Here is a 20,370-nt window from a genome sequence, read left to right on the forward strand (position 1 = left end):
TGGGTAACTATAACCCGGCTCTTAGTGTTTTTTTAGTCCATTTTAAAAATAGTTTCAAGTACCTGTAGACAAAGGATGCTCACATAATCATAAAGATGACTTCACTGTGCTGCCAGTAGCTGCTGGGATGGATATAATAGTTGTCCCTATGAATGCCCTATGTACTCACAGAGGGGAAGGTTAGCTGAGTAAGAGAACTCTTCCACTGGATTGATTAAAATAAAACATTTTTCTGCCAAAGATTATCACAATTTCCTACATACAGCTAATCCCTATGGGACTTAAAAAAGTCTAAATTTAGTCTCAACCACCTTATTCCACATTTTTCAGGAGTTATATTTGTCATTTGGCTTATCATATCTCCTATCTGGTTCAAATTGTTCACTTTTATGTCTTATTTTCTTGCTCATCGGAAAGCTAAATCAACAAAACAGCTTGGCACAGTAAATCATATGTTCTCACCATGGAGTTCCACCATGTTTTTTAAAGTAAAATATCGCTCAAAATATTCTGTATCAACAGTAAAAAAAAAAAAAAGGAAAAATAAAGTTTTTCTAAAAGGAACAGAAAGAATGTTAAGCACTCTAAGAGAAGTATAGTGAATGTCGAAGACCAAAGGGCCTACATGTTTTCATAGCTACATTAAGTAACAAATGGAGCTGCACAAAATTATTCAGCTAAAATTCAAGCTGAGTTGAACCATGACGGGATACAACCACTCATCTTACATGAGTGTTTTACCTTATAAACGAATTTACATTCCACCTGAAGAGTTCCTCAGCTCTCTGCCATTTTTATAGTAGCTTTCATGGCATTTCTACCCAGAAAGCCTTTTCTTTTAATCATCTTGAGGTAATACTGATGGGCAGGAGGACCGTGAGGGAAGAACTTTAGCATATCCAAATGTAAACAAAAGCAGACCAGTCAAAATCATTTAATCAATGACTGAAATTCTCTATTAATTAATAGATATTATGACACATACTTCCCATTCAGTATAGGAGCTACAATGACAGCATGGAAGGAAAATAAGAAAGATGTACTTTCCAAACAACTGTGGTAAAAAGAAAGTCATTTTTTGGCTAAAAAAAAGAAAAAGACATTGAAAGTACATGGAATCATTTTTTAATGTAGAAATATGACATTTTCAGGAAAAAAAATTTTCATAAACAAGACTAGCTCAACCTGTGCCTCATTAATACAACTGATGCAACCACTCCCCGGGTCCAGAGGTTACAAGGCAAGGTCTTCACGCAAAGTTCTCTCTGTATGCCTGGAGTGTAAAATAATAATAATGAACAATAAGTTTGCTTTGTATTCCCCCCCTTTATATCATAAAGGGAATAATCCTGGTGCAATATTAACGCAATGTATTTCTGTGTCCCCTTTATATCCCTTTCAGTCATCTATCTCCAGTGCTGAGGCTTCTTGCCCAGTGAAAGAGAGAGCAGGTGCCACCCAGAGCAAAGAGGCTGTTAAACAGCTTTGGCCTTCGAATGACTTTCTTGACTCTGTAGCAAAATGTTCTTGGAAGACAGAAAGCAACATTCGAAACTCTGCAGACCCCATTAACATATCAAGAGTCAGGCCTATCAGAGTAGATCTTTGATTTTTACTGTATCCCTAAAAAGTAGAGAGAATTCAAGATATAGCAGGAAGAGAAAGCCCACAGGTGTAGGGAGGACATAAATAAAAAGGAGGTTTGGAGTAGATCCATGAAGGGATTGCAGGGTCTTCTGCTTCCCCACACCCTCAGAGACATATCCATAATTTGAGAAAGGGAATGGTAGCATAGGATATTTAAAGATAGAGAGGAACTACAGACTAATGGGCATATTTATGGCAGAACCTCTAATCACCCAGCAGAACCCCCAACTTTGAGCTCAGCATCAGATCCAACATGGTGCAGGTGAGATGGCACAGAGGTAATGGTGGGAGATGGCTGACAAGTTAAACAGAAAACAGCAGTCCTGGCTCTTCCTGACCTGTATGTAGCTTGCAGGCAAACTAGATGTCTCTGTGTTCCTCAGGAAGGCACTCAGTGAATATGCATTCTAGAGCTATGGTCATCCCTAAATGCTGTACTTATACACCTATACATGAAGTACTAAGCCTTATAGTGATGCATTTATATTATACACTAAGGATGAACCAATTACACTCTTGAGGGCACTGTCCATTTCCCCACAACCTCACCAGCACTAGAAGTTTTCAATATTTTTAAGTTGCTAAATTCTTAGGTAGAATACTACTATTTTATCATTATTTTTAAAGATTTTTATTAAGTACCTAAGCCATATGCCTTTCTTAGGCCGACTTAAAAACAAAACAAACAAACAATAAAAAAAAAAATCTTCATATCACTCAGGGGACAAAAATGGCTACACAGGATGCTCCTGAACTCACCTCCTCCCCAGCACATGCTGAATACAACATAGAGCAACTCCCTCTGAGAGAAAGCCAGACTAACCGAGTGACTCCTAAACATCAGGTGAATGAAAAAGTACCCATGTCAAAAGAGGTAGGAAAAGTTGAGGCATACCCTCCCCGCAAACCCCACCACATAAAATTGGGAGGGAACTCCAACTCCCAGCTTCTCACTGAGAAGTGAAGGGTTTACACCACACATCTAGGACTTCAGCTTTTAAGACTTCCACCCAAGGGATGGACCCCCAAAAGCCCTAGCTCTGAATCCAGTGGGGCTTGCATCCACGAGACTCACAGGGCCATAGAAAACAAAGAAGCAGTCTTTTTTATTTAATTAAGGTATAATTGACATACAATATTATATTAGTTTCAGCTGTACAATATAGTGATTCAACATTCATATATGAAATGATCACTACAGTAAGTCTACTTACCATCTGTTACCATACAAAGTTGACACAATATTATTCTCTATATTCCTTGTGCTGCTTCATTTAATCATCATAACAATCATATGAGAAAAGTGCTCCTAGCATCCCCATTTTATAGAAGAGCAAATTGAGGTGTTAAATATCTTGTCCAAGGTCATTCAGCTAACTTGAATTCAAGCGCAGGCAATCTGACTTTAGATCTGGCACTCTGTTATTATGAAAGCTATTTTACAAGAAAAGTATACAACGTGAGGAAATTCAAATGGAGGTACTTGAAAATGATGGATACTGATTATATTGCACAGGTGTTGACTAAGTGGAGGCAAGTCAATTGAGAAAAGTTTTGAAAGCCAAGTTCAGGAAAAATAAACTAGGAGATGTCCAGTGACCAAAAAGACGTATAAAGGACAAATTTGATGAAGAAGCCCAGGGAGACCTGGAGGAAGCCTCTAAGTTCAGCTCAAGTAGAACACAGACAGTGGTTTCTATTCTGTCACAAGGAACACACCTGGAGAGGTAAAGAAGGAACTGCCCAGCAGGGTACCAGTGTGGATGAAATGGACAAGGAGCTTCCTTCCTGGGCACTGCCTGGGCTGTTCATAGAGGGTTTGTGGTCATCAGTTTTCTGAACACTGCAGAGAAAGATGCCTCATCACATGTTTGTATGAGCATCTAATAGAGATTGTCCTGACTCTACCACAAAAATTAGCCGTAAAGTTAAATGCTTTGGGAAGAGAGCAGGACATCCTAATTCCTTATTTTTCAGTCACCAGCTAACTTTCCTGAAGGGGGTACACCAAATACTTAAATCTTGTTGCTAAAAGCAAGTCATTGCAGGAATATTTATGTAAAGGTCCAAATGATACTTTCACAATCGTAGGACTACTATTATTCCCTGATTCTGACCAAGGCCCCAAATAAAACTACAAATGACCCCAAATTCAGTCCATCAATAACCAAGAAAGTGACCTGCTGCCTTATGTTTATGTTGACTTAGATTCCAGCTGAGATACAGACTCATTTTTTTTTCTTTCTGCTTTAGATATCAACTTGCAGCTAGAACTATTAACATCTCCAATTAACATGTAGACAGCAGAAATTTCAAAGTAAGGAAAATAAAAAGAGAGGCAAAAAAAAGTTTATTCCTATTCAGTATTTTCTCTTACAGTTTCTTCAATTTCCATCCCACAGAGAGAAATTGATATGTATTGAAGATTGTTACTGCCTTCTGAACATGTAGGACCTGTGACACAAAAGGAACTTTGGAGCTTTATGATTTATTGCTTTATCATTTTTAGTGCCATCTCTGTTCATCTTCAAACCCAGGGCAGGCTACAGGACATATTAAAAGGGCAACATTTCCTCTATTCCCTTTTTAAAGGGCAAAGCACTTACCATTTTCTACATACAAAGCACTTACCATTTCCTACATACAAAGCACTTAGCTTTCGGCTCACTGTTTGATGAGCAACACTGAAACCTGCTTTTTAGACTTCTTCATCTTCAATACAGGAGAATATAGTTTCCACATTCTGAACCAATTTTGGAATTTGTATGCACCATGATTCTTATTTTCCTGGAAACTGCAGCTATTTTTTGCCAGTATTCTCCTTTTAAGAGAATTTTTTTTCATACACAAACATGTATATGTATGTATATGTAATGTATATGTATATGTGTATGTATATGTATATGAATATGTATATGTGTGTGTTGTGTATGAATATGTATATGTACACGAATATGTATATATGTGTGCATATATGTATATTGTGTGTGTATGTGAATATGTATATATGCATATGTGTATATGTATATGTGTATGTGTATGTATATGTATACACACACACAGATCCATGCTGGAATTGCCTTCAAACTGTGCAGGTCCATGTGACCCTCTCTTTCAGCATCATCAGAGCTTATCATGCACTATCTAAAGAGGCAAAATTAAGCTAGGCACAACCCCAACTCCACGGAACCAGTAAGCTTAAAGGCATTGGTCATTCAGAATTACAAATATAGTACCCATACTCTTAGTAGATGACCATGGTTGAACTTAAAGATGTAGGTAAAGAGTTGTTCTTGGGTCTATTCTAAGTGTTTTCTGTTTTCATTTCCATGGACCAAAATCTGATTCCAGATTTTGATATGAATACTTCTATTTAAATGCAGATTTTATTTGTTTGTTTACCCCATACACTAGTACCCTTCACCAATTTTTTGTCATAGACCATCAAAAAGCTCAATTCCATCTTTTCACGAGCTCTAGGGCAGGAGGAGTTGACAAATATTTCCTCTAAAGGACCAGATAGTAAATGTTTCAGACTTTCTGGGTCATTATAGACTATGTTGCAGCCACTCAACTCTGCTGTTGTAGCTCTAGAGCCGCCATAGACAATATCTAAATAAATGGACGTGGCTGTGTTCCAGGAACATTTTATGCACGGCAGATTTGGCTCCTCAGTCCTTGGTTTGCAAATCCCTGCCCTGTGGTGCCAGCTAATATCTTTTATCTTAGTTATGCACTACATTAGAATTTGCAAAACAAATTTAAAATGTTAGAAACTAAATTGAATTAACATTAGAAAACAGACATGTGTGCCAAATACTATAAATTTTAAGATTTTACCTAATTGCTACTTAAGACAGCTTTTTAAAGTCCATTAATTGTTACAAGATTGACTGTTTTCAGAAGCAATGAGTTACCAAACACATGCTCACCATTAAATGAAGTGCATTCCAATTACTATTTCATATCCACATTACATTTAAGTAGTTTTTGTCCCACGACCTCCCACACCATACCATTACAAGTAATTCTGAAGCATCTTCATACATCATCACATTAAAACAAGCACATAGAGTAGAAACAAATAAGGTTTTTAGTGCAAATACCCAATTTTTTCACTGGGTTTAAATATAGCAGGTTTGAATTCCCAATTTGCATACTATGATAATTGCAAAGATAAAGCAGTGATGTGAAAAGAATATCTTTACCCAAAATCATTAGTTTACCAAAAATATGTTTTCCAATTCTAATTTAGAATATCTAATAAAAAATTGCTAATTAAGAAACATTTATTTTGCAAGTTCTATCACACCATATGTCTACATTATCTTTGTTTTGTTTTATTTTCAATAATAATGTTTGTCATCCAAAATTTTTCATATAGAAAACATTTACAATCTAACTATAAGCTTTACAAAAACATCGTTGAATAAAAGTGATTATTTTATAGCCCTCCTTATCCATTTAGAAATTATAGTACCAGGACAAAAATCTTGAATACCAAGAAAAAAAAAGAAAGAAAAATATTTTCCCTGGAGAGCTTGTGGAAAACCACAATGCTGGGCATATTGCCATTCAAGGATTTTGTCTTCCCATCTCTTTAATTTCCAGTGTCATGAAGTTACCTGTCTAAGAACAAATTTAAGTATGAAGGATGGAAATCAGGAATTCAGAAATAGACCCTATTTTAGCGTTAACATTTAATTCTGCACATCAGAATTTTTCAAATTGTGGATAATCTCAAAATGATAACATTTATAGCTCCTTAACTTTTTATCTTGTAACCTAAACTTTTGCCCTGCAGGATATAGCCATCCATTTCAAAAACAAATTTCAGGGAAATATTCTTTACTGTTAAAACAATGGCAACCTTATATCACCACTTAAATAAACTTTAAGACCTCAAAACATATTTTTATACCAGTTAGTTCCCCGTATATTTGGACAAATTCCAGAATCTCAGACTCAAAATTTTTTTCAGGGAATCTATTTAAGAGCAGAATTACTCATAAACAAAAACTTTAACTTAGAAAGTAATTCCCCTTTAATTTCTTCTTCTAAGATGTTTACTGAAGTCAGTTTTTCTCAAATTTATTCTCATTCTACCATTTCTAATATTTTTAACCTGCATTTCCTTCCTTTGAAATGCTTTTACCTCTAACTATTTCTAAGTTATCTCTTACGTCATGGTAAAGAAAGATTTCATATGCAAAAGGGTTAGGACAATTCCCCCAATATCTTTAAATCCTATTTGTTCTCTCCATATGAAGGACTGGTAGCCCTACACCCCCAAAGAGCTGAACCCCCAAAACAGAAGAAACTCTGAACTCCAAACTGGAAAGGTGTCTTCATATAAGGGACCAATTCTGGCCTCCAGAATTTTGCGTTGGAGTTCATGACTGAATGTGTTCAGAAGTAGCCAAGACACTGTGCCAAGTAATCTATATCTCAGTTGTCATGTTTTCCAAATATCACAGCTTTTATTCTCCCTAAGCAGGAAGAGCAAGAAAAATCCCTTTCCTTTTTGTTAGTCATGAAAAGATGCAGTTTGGAGCCAGAAATGGTCCTAAGTTTGCGGTGACAGGCAAGGCACTTAATTAACCTTCTGAACTTCAACTTCTTCATCTATAAAATGGGGAACAGAATTCCTATTTTGCAAAAATAGATATTAAATATCATATATTCAAAGTTCCTGATTTAGTTATAAGAACAGAGTAGACAGTCAATAAAAAAACACTTGTTATTACTATTAAATTGAAACATATGAAATTGTATTTTTGTATGTTAAAAATGTTCAAGTACAATTTCATATGGTTCAACCTAATATATCTTCACTTCCCAGTGATTGGATGACTATCTGCAATGTTATTTTTATGTCTTTCTGTTGAAATAATAAAGAAATTATTATTTCAATTAGTGCATCCGTAAGACGGCACTGGTTGCTGAAAGCCAGTGCCAACTTACAGATACAGGTACCCCAACTTGGGCTATTGATATTGTCCTCAAAAGAAGGCATACAGGAGACAGCAGGGAAGGAGACAGATTCCGTCATGCTCCGGGTATTTATTACACAATTGGGTTGAAGCTACATTTTCAGGTAAAATTATATATGAGTTTTGGGTTTGGTCCCAAAAGCTAAAATAAAGCAGTTGGCAGCTTATTCCAATACAGAGGGTAAGATTATAAATAAATGAAGTATCAAGCCAATCAAAAACTATTGAATGAGTTATTTGCACTGATATAAACATGTAATTCATTGCTTTTTTCATGGTTAAAGAAACACATAATATAAAAGTTACCACCTTAACCCTATTTAAGTGTACAAACAGGGTTAACTATACATACAATATTCATTGCTTTTTAGAAACAGTTTTCAACAACTGTTATACCTTACCTATATTCTTAGAGTTCCACAGGTATATCAATAAATTAATAGATCAAATTGAACACTTTTGATTGCTATTCCAAATTCAACCGGTATCTGCCTATAAAGAAAGGAGGAAAGAAAGTTCCACCTTCAGTAATATAAGAAAATAATCCTAGTGTACAAGAAATGAATAATCAGCATTCAAAACTTAAAACAAAGGAAAACAAAGAAAAGCTGACATATACTTCTCCAGATGTAAGGCAGGGTGTAGACTTCTCTATATGCAAGAGGTTCCTAAATAATTAATCCCAAGAGGAGCCTAAAAAATAAATCCCAATACCTATGTTTCAAATTAGGAGAACCAATAATTCATTAAATCCAACCAGCCTTTCTCCAACGGATCTTAAGAGATTTTACTCTTTTTAAATGTACCATCATGCATAGCTTAAAGACAGGGATATGTTCTGGAAAATGTGTCATTAGGAGATTTCCTCATTGTGCAAACATCACAGAGTGCACTTACCTAGATGATACAGCGTACGTACACCTAGGCTATGTGGTACAGCCTATTGCACCTGGGCTACAGGCCTGTACAGCATGTTACTGTGCAAAACAACATGAGATTAAATCAAGTACAAGAGAAAGTAATGCAGTCGAGAGACAGTAAACATGAGAGGCCTGGGGCTGCTGCTGGTGTAACACGGCAAGCTGTTTTACAGCAAACATTGTTTTATAAATAGGAAGAATACATTCTAAAATAACAATAAAAAGTATAGTATAATAAATATATAAACCAGGAACATAACCATTCATTATCATTATCAAGTACTAAGTACTCTCCAAATTGTATGTGTTATACTTTTATACAACTGGCAGCCCAGTAGGTTTGTTTACACCAGCATCACCACAAACATGTGAGTAATGCATTGTTCTACATTATGAGAGCTACAAGGTCACTGGGTGATAGGAATTTTTCAGCTCCATTTTAATCTTATGGTGCCATTATCGTATTCAGTCCATTGTTGACCAAAATGTCATTATGGGGTGCATGGCTGTATTCCAATTTGTTTCACAACCAATTGTGACTCTGGCCAGAAATATCTTAGTAGATATTGTGATTACTATTCACCTAACAAGGAACAGTTTGCTGTTTTCCAAAGCTTCCATGGTCCAAAAATGATAGAAGCAGAAACTTGACTCTCTTCTAAGTACTTGACTCAGGTTAGATTCCTTAGAGTTCAGCTTTCTTTTTTACTATCACAATAATACGTAAATAAAGTAAATAATGCTTAAAGTAAGAATTCAATACAGATGAATGAATGAATGAATGATCTATTAAAACTTTTAATTTTGTGTAGATTAGCGTACCCTGATTTATTGATTTCTTCATTCATCCATCAGGTATTTGGAAATTAGGTAAAGTAAATATATCAAACCACTGAAAATGTTCTACTTTGTTAAAATAGCTCTATGAATAAGGCATAGTCTCACATCATTTAATAAAAATGGGGGGGGACAGAAATTGCCTCTGATTAATCTTGCATGCAGAGATTTTAAATGATCACTAATCAGAAAAAGTCAATTTGACCTAAAATGAATTTTAGTTCCTTTTGGATGTTTATTCAGTTTCATTCAGATAAATTGAAACTTTCCTCAGTGCCTAAGTTATAATTTAAGTATCTATATGATTAATGTTCCCATACAGTTTTAGAAAATGAAATGCCACATTTCAACTCATCTGAACTAATGAAATATCATTCAATAAATTAAAGCCTGATGGGTTTCCAAGCAGGGATACAATTCACAGTGACTATGGGTACCCTATTAATGATTTTAGGACATGGTAAAAAGTCAGAAATAATGACAGACCGGAATTCCTAGCAAATCCATAGCAACCTACACTCTCATCTGGATGTGTGTGTTTGTTGTTTCATAGTTTACTAATGATTCATATTCATTGACTATGATCTTGTTAAGATACTGCCAAAGAGAGTACTTTATTCAGAACCTCATTTCTTCATTAAAAAATCTATCATATTTCTCGTAATCTGAGCCTATCTTTTTTCCATGAATGTTTTACGTTTTACATTTTTTAAAGTGACTAAAGCAATCTATCTTGTTTGGAAATAGCAATTCCACAAAAGAATGAATTGTACATTTTGTGATACAAGCTCAAATACATTACATTTGTCTGGTTTTCTATTAATATTCATGAAATTTTTTGCACTATTTGTTTTCTAGATTGTATTTAATTCAGTTCCCACTTTTCTAGTAAATGTGGTTGAGTAAAAGCCCAAATTGCTATTTTGCGAAGTGTACTGAAGTGTTAATATGTAGTATGGTTAAAAATGACTAATAAAAAAGTTAATAGGACCTTTTCCACAGTCTGCTTCCCAATATGTTCTGTAACATGCTTGCATTATCACTGATCTTTTTAGATTTGGGCATAATATATAAGTATGTGCTATCATCATCAGTATAAAACTCAATAAACTATAATATGGGAAAGTAGTTTAAAATCAAATTTAAAAACCAATCATTTAGCTGCCTATTATATGATCTAGCTATGTATTCCATCGCCATCTCAGACTCCATATTTCCAAAACATAATGCTTTATCTTATCTAACATCACAAATATTCTCTTCCTTCCCTAACATGCATCCTAGTGATTGAGAACAGTCGAAAACATGTTCTTTGAAGTTAGATAACACTAGGTCCATATCCTAGCTTTGCCACTATCCTGTGGTTGGTATTCGGCAAGTAATGTAACCCAAGTGTCTTCATCTGCAGATGGTAGATAATAATTATTATAGACTAAAGGAGATGATGTAGGTAAAGTGTTTAAAAGCATCCTAAATCAGTAATCTAAGAGTCTTGCTTAGTCTCATTCTGTACTGCCTCCTTTATAACCAATCCAGGCTCAAGTTTTGTTATTCTTTGAATATCTCAATATCCCTTCCTTTTCAGCCCCCTGTGACAGCCTTTGTGTACATCCTTCTTGCTCCCCTGCATTATTTCTGTTTTGTCCTCGATGGTCTCTGCCTAAATTCTAAGCTCCTCCAATCTATCTTCCATAAAACTTGCAAATAATGTCAATAAATGTCTGGGATAATGTCACTACAACACAAATCTGATTATTTTACTCTCCCAAATCAAGCTATCAATAGCCTACACCCAAATTCATTTGTATGATTTTTTAAAGCCCTCTTGGATCTGAGATGCAGCTTCCACTCACGTGGTCAGCATTATCTCTCGCTACTCCTCATCCTCTACCCCAACTCCGTCACACCTAACAGACATATAATCTTTACTGCTTTTGCATGTGCTTCTTCCTAGTCTGGAATAGTAGAAAAGCAACAAACATACCCCTCCAGAGAGATCGAAGCTGTCACTTTACCTTACTGTTATACTACAGAATTATCTATGTTAAATCTCTTAAAAGATTACCTGTTTGGTTATTACAGAAAGAAGAATTATGAATCAGAATTCTGGTTCAGAATCTTTTCAGACATGTAACACTGCTCTTTAGTGCTAAAACAAACTAATGTTTTTCAACAAGATCAGAGGTAGAGCTTTCCATATCAAAACTTCAGAGGTGAGCCTAGGATCCAATTTTAATAGGATATACCAGAGGGAATTTCTGAGAATTTATAATCAGATTTCCTAATAATCACTTTCTTATGTAATGTTAAATATAATAGAATTTAAAGAGGTGAAAGTTAACATTTTCCTTAAAAGCAACACAGTGAATTTTTTTTTTTTTTTTTTTTTTTTTAAGAAAAAAGCATTTAGGATGCATGAAAATGCAATTAGTACACAATAAGAAAAAAAGCATCGGTTTTAGGGTTATTCTCTTACTGGTATTCCTTTGAGTAATGTGACAGATTTCCCCTGCACATTTTCCATGATCCAGTTGTGTCTCTTTTATATGAATCTTTACCCTGATTTCATAGAAGATATATTACTACATCATGGGCAGTGAAAATAAACATTTTCCGGGCACCAACCCATCATCAGGGTACCTGCAATGCCAGCCTCTGGTTTTCTCACTCAGTGGTCTGACCATGTGCGATATGTCACAATTCCGTATCTATCACCACCCTACCTACTTCCCGTCTCTTCCCTATAAATCACAGATTGCTAAGGCTGTCGCTGCACTTACCCTCATGGCTAGAGATGTTTCTTCATCAAATTCATCTTCCTGAATTTCACTCCATGGCAGTCTATCTTGCAGGAACTCGGAGGTTGTTTAAATTGCTCCCACTCTGTTTTGAAGACCTATCGCACTGATTGAGTAAACATAAATTAACCACAATCCTAGATGAAGTAAAACTAAATGTACTTCATCTCTTTACTGTCCCTATAATGGCAAGAAAATAGCAATTAGTGAAGAGTTTCTCAAACTAGGCACTATTGACAGTATGGAACACATGAGTGTTTGCTATAGAAGCCTGTCCTGTACATCATAGGATATTAGCACCATCTCTGGCCTCTACAGGCTAGATGTCGGTAACGCCACACAGCACCCCATCCTGGGCAACAACCAAAAATGTCTTCAGACATTGACAGACATCCTGAGGAAGGACCAAATCACCCCTAGTTGAGAACCAGTGCATTAGATTGTATATTTTTTGAAGTGCAATATCTGGCTCAGGGGTTGGCAAACTACAAACCATGAATCAATCTGGCCACAGCCTCTTTTCATATAGCCCATGAGCCAAAAAATCATTTTCACATTTGCAGAAGATAGCCTGGAGCAGGAGGAGGAAGGAGACGAATGTATAATAGAGACTGGAGGCAGCCTGCAAAGCTTCAAATATTTGCTACCTGGCACTTTACAGAACACGTCTGCCCGTCCTTGAGATGAGTAAACTGAGGCTCCAGAAAGTTAAATGATGCCTAATTTCACACATTCTGACATCACATCTAATTCTTTCATGAGTCTCAGCTTCTTACACTTCTGCACTGTGTATTTCACAGGATAATTAAGGTTCACCACAAAGCTTCCTAATAAGGAGCAAGAGGCAAGGAAAAGGGATGATTTTACATATGTCTGAGGTTGCCATTTATGTTTCCTTTTCAGATTTACTCTTTGGTTTGCACAGTAGGAATCCATGCAACACATTCTCTAGTTTCATGTGTATGATCTGTTTGGGGAAGGGGGAACAAAATATTAACATTTCCTATATTCTAAAATATTAGAAGCAGGATTTTTACCTACTTAATTTTAGAAAGTATCAAAAATTTTGACTGTAATTACACACTGAAATCCAGAGAATGCTAAGAAGGTTTGAATTGTCTATCCCTCTTTCTGAACATAATACCACTTTAATTCTGAAGAAAGAGCAGATACGTTATTCATTAAAATGCTTATTACTTCATGTTGCTTTGGTGAGCACAATATTCATAATAGAAATATCCAATTTCATGTTGCTGTAGCTTAAACTCTTATTTTTCTTCAGTGGTAAGAGAATTCCACGTGTTATTTATTGCTGTTGGTGGTATAAGATTGCCCCATGTTCTGAATGCCCTGTGGTATGTTTCCTGGCTTGATAAATCTGGCTTCTTTGGCCTCCACAATTTAAGGCAGCCTAGGACTCTGGTCTGCACATTGGAATCTCCTGGGAAGCTTCAAAAAATACCAGGGGTGCCAAAAATATATATATGCACATGACTTGTATTTATCTTGTGTTATTGGTATATATTATTACAATTTTCATAGTTCTTTTTTTCTTAAAATGTGTATACATTTTTTGTCACCCTCTGTAGGTGTGTGCGTGTGTGTGTGTGTGTGTGTGTGTGTGTGTGTGTGTTTCACCCTCAGAGACAGGGAGTTAATTGATCTGGGATGTAACCTGAGCATAGGAAATTGCGTTAAGATCCCGTGGTGATGCCAGGAAACAAGTTTGGGGACCACTGGCCTAGGTAAGCATGCAGATTCAGGACCAGGCTCCTTGATGTGACCAGGGGCCACATCCTGATTCTGCTCCCTCTGGTCTTGGGTGAGTCACTTACCGTCCTGTGCTTCTGTTACCTTGTCTGTAAAATGGGTACTGTAAGATAACGTTGCCTACTTCTGGAGGTTGTTGTGAGTTAACATATGTAGTATATAAATGCATTTGATCGTTGGCATTGAGCAAGACTTAGTCAATCATTAGCAATGAGTATAGCCGTAGGAGTGTTGGTAATATAATTGTTTTTATTGTCCTCCTTCTCTACTCAATGTTTGTTGTTATTTTTATTTAACATTTAATGGGCCCAGGATTTGGCCTACTATTTAATTTGAGTACACCCCTATTACAGACCATTACAAAATGTAGGCATGACCAATGCCGATCTGTTAGGAATCTAGGATCATTTTTACTTCCATTTACTTTGTTGAATTTGTATTGATTAAATCAATGCCCCTAACAAATTAGACTCCACTGTGAAAATATTCAAGAGGAAGGATACTACTGATTTCTAATTTTTTCTCAGTCATTCAACAGCTGGATATTTATTAAGTCCAAATCATTTAGATCCTCTGTACATCTTAAAGAGTATAAGTCAACTCACAATTCAATAGGTACATATTCTAATCTTATTTTTGTCCAATTTACTTTTAACGGTTGAAGTTACATACATAAAATATCATCATAAAAAGTAACTTAGTGGTTTCTAAAAAACTTATAACATCTAATTTTTCAATGATTCAATTTATTTTATTGTCTTATTAATTATATCTAATCTGAATGTAATTAAGTTAACCTACTAAATGTTTTCAATAGACATTTTGACAATTAATGTAGCTTTTATGCCTAGGTTTGAATAACTTGTTTAAAAATAGCTGCAAACAAAATTCTGACCTATTTTGGATATTAATTAACTTCATTATTAGAGATATCATTGCTTGCTTACAAATGTATTTACTAATACTTTCTCAAATTCAAAGATAAAATTATTTCACTAAACAATTTACCAAACTCTTTTAGACAATAAAATCCTTGATACTTTTTTCTTTTATATTAATCCTCTTGAAAAGGTAGATGGTTTTGATTCAATGTATGAGGAGGAAGAACAACAATTTTAAAAAAATAAATTTTAAATAGGCAAAGGACTTGAATATACATTTCTCCAAAGAAGATATACAGACTGTCAATAAGCACATGAAGAGATGCTCAAAAGCATTAGTCACTAGGAGAACGCAAATCAAAAGCACAATGAGATACCATTCTAGACCTACTATAGTAACTATAATTTTGTTTTAAAAATGAAAAATAACAAGAGTTGGTAAGGATGTGGAAAAATTGGAACCCCGGTACACTGCTGGTGGGAATGTAAACTGGTTCAGTCACTATGGAAAACAATTGCATGCTTCCTTAAAAAGCTAAACATACAGTAACTATATGACCCAGGAATTCTGCTCCTAAATATATACAGAAAAGAACTGATAACTGGGACTCAAACAGATACTGCTAATCCAGTATTCATAGCAGTTTCGTTCACAATAGCCAAAAGTTGGGAACAACATACATGTCCATCAACAGATGAATGGATTTAAAAAATGTAGTCTGTACGTACAATGGAATGGTTGTCAGCCTTAAGAAGGAGTGAAATCACATGCTGCAACATGGAAGAATCTGGAAAACTTCATGCTAAAGTGAAACAATTTAGACGCAAAAGGACAAGTATTATATGATTCCACCTGCATGAAATATATAGAATAGGCAAATGCATAGAAACAGAAATTAGATTGGTGGTTACCAGGGGCTGGTGATAGGGCAGAATGAGAAATTATTGCTTAACAGGTACAGAGTTTCTATTTGGAGTGATGACAATTTTTGGAAATAGATAGTAGTAACAGTTGCACACCATTGTAAATATACTCAATGCCACTGGATTTTACACTTAAAAATAGTTGAAACAGTAAATTTTATGTTATGTATATTTTACCACAATTAAAAACAGGTTAAAAAAAAAGTATTTTGCAGGCAGATGTTGCATACCTGAGAACATGATAGGCACAAAATATTATATGGTGTGCCCACCTTTTATTTATTCCCAGAATGTTTTTGATGAGAAGATATAAATAGTGGGAACAAATTTGAAAAATTACAAAATCATCCAAACTCCTTTCATACATTTTTTGCCAGTGGGAATGGTACAACTCCAATGCAAGGTAAAACATTCTATAAAATTACAAATGCACAACCTTTCTTATTTGGTGATTCTACTTGTAGGATTTAATCCTACAGATAAACAAAGTCATTCATTGCATCAGTGTTTGTAACAGAAAAAAAAGAAAGAAAGAAACAACCTAAGTATTCATGGTGAGAAGAGTGATTGAATAAAGTACAAAATATCCATAAAATGAAATACTCTGCCAATTTAAAAAGAAATGAGGAAACTCTTTGCATCATGACAGAAAACAATGTCTAAGACAGGTAAAGTAACAAAAGATCAATACAAATAATGTATAGTGTGTGTGTGTGTGTGTGTGTGTGTGTGTGTGTGTGTGTGTGTGTGTAATCACTTATAGATACATAAAGAACCTCTGGATCAGTAAACAAGAAATCAGTAACACTGCTTTCTTCAGGGAGGGGACTTGGGTGGACCAGGGATGGGGTAGGAGGGAGACTTTGGACCATATACACGTGTGTACCTCTGGACTCTTAGGTCATGTGCATGCATTGCCTATGAATAACAAAATGTTATAAAAAAATCTTTTTAATTTTCCCATTGTGGAAAAATATGTTCCTTTGTCCTTCGTTTTTATAACAAGACTAGCATTTGTTTAGCTGGTGAGCATCCACTCTGCTTTTATTAGGTGGTGCAAAAGTAATCATGGTTTTTGCAATTATTTTTAACATTGTAAACCGCAATTACTTTTGCACCAACCTAATACTTTTGATCAGGGTTTCTCAAGCGAGGCATTATTGATTGTCTGGGGGCTGCATCCGCCTTTGCTGTCAGGGGCTGTCCTGTGCGTTACAGAGGATGCTGAGCAGCATTGCTGACCCAGGCACGCTGGATGTTAGTAGCATCCTCCTTTTGTTGTGACAAAGAGGTCTGCAGACATTGTCAAATGTTCCCAGGGGAGCGGGAGTGGTAAACCAAAAAAAAAAAAAAAAAAAAAAAAAATACCAGTTGAGAACCACTGCCTTGAGATAATCCACTTATGGTGCTGAACCCAGTACCTGGCTTAAGAAAATCTTTAATAAAGGGTTACTACCCAAAAATGGGGGTAGAAAATAAAAGGTCTTTTGTACAACTAGTGGCAGAGCCGTGAAACAATGAAGAAATGGTCTTCTGACATAGTGAGCTCTCTTTCAATGGAATAGTCAAACAGAGGTTGAGGGTCATTCTTTACAAAGCCTTTAAGAAGCATCTTCCTTTGAGTAGGAGAACGGACTGTGCATCTCAAGTCCTTCTAACTGTTAAGTTTCCTTGGTTCTGTATAGGGTTTACTCTGATCCATATGGGCATTTACAGAAATCTGACTATTAATTGACTACGAAATTCTTCTTTGTAAAGTTTATCAAATTCTTCTGTTCCGCTGATAAAAAAAATGCTTGGAACCCCATTGTGTTATGATGCTTTGCAAAAGACCATGAAAAGATAAAAGGGGGGTTGCTTTTTACCTAAGTGCTAGAAAAAAATAACAACTTGATCCTTATAACCCTCAACTTAAGATTTCATTTGGAATTAAACATTTAATCATTTGTGTATTTTAATATTCTTGTATACATCTAGTGATTTTTTTTCTTTGAAAATTATTACTTCAAGGGAGTCTAGACTCTGGCTGATGTATAGACAAAATGAGAATCCTTTCTCAATTCAGAAAATGCTTCTGTGTAGAGAGGATGCTTAAGGAGCCTTTAGCAAGGTGGTAAGATGTCCTCATTTATGGACACTTCTTTGTTCTTCCTTTTAATTTTCACAATGTGATGTAGCTGTGGTTCTGTCGTCACATAATGCTTAGATTCCTGGGAAATCTTTGAAGATAAAAATGGGCTTTCTCCATCTGTCTACAACACCACCATGGAGACCTTTCTTTCACATACATAATTTATTTCAACATTTGTATTATCCTCCCCAAGATTAGGACACTAGCTTCTCAGCTGATTCAAGGTTAAAGTTACCCACCATGGAAATGTTTGTTACTTTGACTGATTGTCTGCTAACAAAACATCTGCAATTGACAAAAATCTTTGAATATCAATGTTTCTTTTATCATACTAGATAATAAATACAGTTCCTCCCCCGAAAGGTAATAAAATACAAATTCAAAAGGAATGTTTTTAGACTTCAAAATATCTAATGGTGAAGGAAGGAAAATTGCTGAATAATTTTTTACCATTTATTTTACAGTCACTGCTGTGACTATCTTCACCCCAAGAAGCCCTTAGTGTTTGGTGAAAGAGTGAACATCATCCTCTTTGTACTTTACAGAGGTCTGTTAAAATGTATTTATTATTCTATTTGAATTGCAATAAATGTAGATACTAGATTTAGATGTTTGCAATAGATTTATGTTGATTGTATCAGGGTTTCCTGTCAAATTAGACTACACTGTGAAAATATTAAAAGGAGCTACACTATTGCTTTCTGCTCTTTTTCATAGCTGCTCCACAGCTGAGATATTTGTTAAACCCAAATCATTTAAGTTATCTGTATATCATAATAGGGTGTCCAGTTACAATTCAATATATATACCTTGTAATCTTGTTCATGAGTCTGAATTCTATCTTAAGTATTAAACACTGCTAGTATTCAAACCTGTGGCTCTTATTTTTAACATTGTTTCACTAAAACAAAGAAAACCTTCTGATATGAATTTGTTTATTGTAGCTGCTGTAACAAATTGCCACAAAATTGATGGCTTAAAACAACAGAAATGTATTCTCTCACAGTTCTGGAGGCCAGAAGGATGAAATCAAGAACCATCCTCTCTCCAGAGGCTTTAGGGAAAACCCATTCCTCTTCTAGCTTTGGGTTAATGCCGGCATTTTTTCGTGTTTCTTGATTTCACTCCAATCTCTGCCTCTATTTTCACATCAAAACCCTGCTCTGTTAGTTATGAACTATGTGACCTTGAATAAGTTATTTAACCCCTTGGGTCCTCAATTTTCTCATCTTTAACAGGAAAAATGTTTCTACTTAATTCATTTGGTGGATGCTTTCTCATATTTTTAATACTTGAAATAATGCTTGGTCCATAATAAATGCCACATAAATGTTTACTAAATAAGGCAAATAATTCCAATCTATTTCATTGTCAGAAGCCATTAATAATAACATACTCATGAAGCTCTCTATCACTTTGCAGTGATGTATTCCAGTCTCTCCTGACTGGTTAAGTGTTACTAGCAATAGATAGATGATAGGATAGATCAGCATAAAGGCACCAGACACTAAACTGTGGCTCCCTAAAGAGCAGAAAAGCAAAAGGTCTGAGGAAAGGCATTTTCCTTTTTCACTTGTTTATTTGTTTGTTTGTTTCCTATAAACAACAAAGCTAGGGACTCTTTGAATGCCCTACTTTCATTTGTGTATCACAGGCCTGGAAATCAAGTGGTCCCACCCTATGTTCTCTGAATGAAGTGTTTCCAGCCCTGCTCGCTAACTCAGTTTGAATGAGCCTTGAAGATGTAGCACAAACCTGTCAGCTCTCATTAACACTGATCTACACCTACACCGCTGATGCTGGTGCTTTGGCCATGATTCCTCAGGTTTCAGTGAAATTTGACCTCTTAGAGAATGACAGTATCTTTCCTCCTTATCTATGTGAGAACCTTTGGAAGACAACTGCTTTATCCACCTCCACCTTCCCACCGAGAATATCATGTATATTCTTCTATAACAGGAATTCATTCATCTGTTGAAGGGGTAGATCCATTTTACATTGTATTTAAGAACATTTGCCTAAACACTAATATATTTTATGCTTTATTGTTCTGCATAAATTTTCTTTTTTTCTTCTATTCCTCACTATTTACCCTCATATTGAAAATCATTTTTAACCATTTTTGGAGTAAGACTTTTTGTCTTAATAGAAGTTATACATATATTAGAACTGATTAAATTTCTATGTCACCTTGAGCCTATGAGCCTTGTAATAATTTAATTTTCTATTTATATCAAGTAATACAAAACTTTCAAACCATCTCTAACTATCAGAGATTTTCTTCTCTCCAGGTGAGATGATGTAGAGTTTGGTCCCACTTGGAGTATTTCATATATCAACATCTGAAAAAAATTCCAAAATATTTAGTGTACTTGTTTTTCTTATCAGAAACAATGCCAGAAGTGTGTTGTCTCTATTGTAAGGGTTAAAACAAAGCAAGTTTTTTCATCATCATGATCACTATTCAAT

The sequence above is a fragment of the Rhinolophus sinicus genome, chromosome 2, assembly GCF_057876585.1.
Source record: "Rhinolophus sinicus isolate RSI-liver-muscle chromosome 2, RSI-T2T, whole genome shotgun sequence".
NCBI lineage: Eukaryota > Metazoa > Chordata > Mammalia > Chiroptera > Rhinolophidae > Rhinolophus > Rhinolophus sinicus.